Genomic DNA, 1,161 nt, shown 5'->3' with positions numbered 1-1,161 from the left:
ATAAGTATAAAGTCAGCCTCCTAGCAGGCTACATCTACTAGGCGTTAACGAAACGGAATATGGGATCACTAATCCATGGAGGATACACTATACCAGAGGCTCTGAGAGCAGTGGGGACTCCTGGGGCATCAGCTGAGGCATAGGACTAACAGCACCTTATACGTCAAAGAGGTCGTGGCTAAAATTTCAGACACACAGTCTACTCATTCCATAAAAAAGGTACAATTCCTTCCTTTTCTTTTACTTATTCCTTTCCCCCAATGAGAAACAAAACTAGTGCAAGACCAACGCGCTGTGCAAAGCTGCGTTTGTTTTTAGTCTGGGCATTTCCACCCAGAATCGATCCAAACCCTTAATCTCCTTGGCTGGATTTATCAACCATAACAATTTCCACTCATACAAGTTTTTTTCCTGCAAACAACTGAATCAATATATCACACACACATATATTCTGCCCTTAAGAATGCACTCGTGTGTGTGTGTGTGTGTGTGTGTGTGTGTCTGTGCATTCACAGAACACCTTGCCTCCATCTGGGCACACACAGAGAACATCCAAGTTTGTGATGTCAGCTGCCAACTGCGGAGCTGGGAGATGGTGAGACATTTCTTAACAGAGCGGTCACCTGATTCTTTGCATCTCCCCAAGTGCAGATGTGAACGCCAGGCTGAGCACTCCACTGCACCCTGCAGGTCTTGATCCACTAAGCACCAGGCCCTACCACTCTCTAGCCATACAATAGGGAGAGAAAGGCCGTGAAGGAGGTGAGGAGACTGGAGTAGATGAACAATCCAGAAGGGGGAAAAAGAATGTTCACCACTACCAGAAAGGCCAGTACAGAAAGGATGTGCAATAGAAATGTCATGGTACAAACCACCCACACACACATTACACACGCATCACACACATACACACCACACACACATTACACACATACACATCACACACATACACGCCACACACACATTATATATACACATATCACATACACACCACACATTATACACACATCACATACACACCACACACACATTACACACATCACATACATACACACCACACACACAGTATACACACATCACATACATACACACCACACACATTATACACACATCACATACATACACGCCACACACACATTATACACACATCACATACATACA

Source organism: Microtus ochrogaster, chromosome 4 (genome assembly GCF_000317375.1).
Source record: "Microtus ochrogaster isolate Prairie Vole_2 chromosome 4, MicOch1.0, whole genome shotgun sequence".
Taxonomy (NCBI): domain Eukaryota; kingdom Metazoa; phylum Chordata; class Mammalia; order Rodentia; family Cricetidae; genus Microtus; species Microtus ochrogaster.
Note: the sequence above shows the minus strand (reverse complement) of the source record.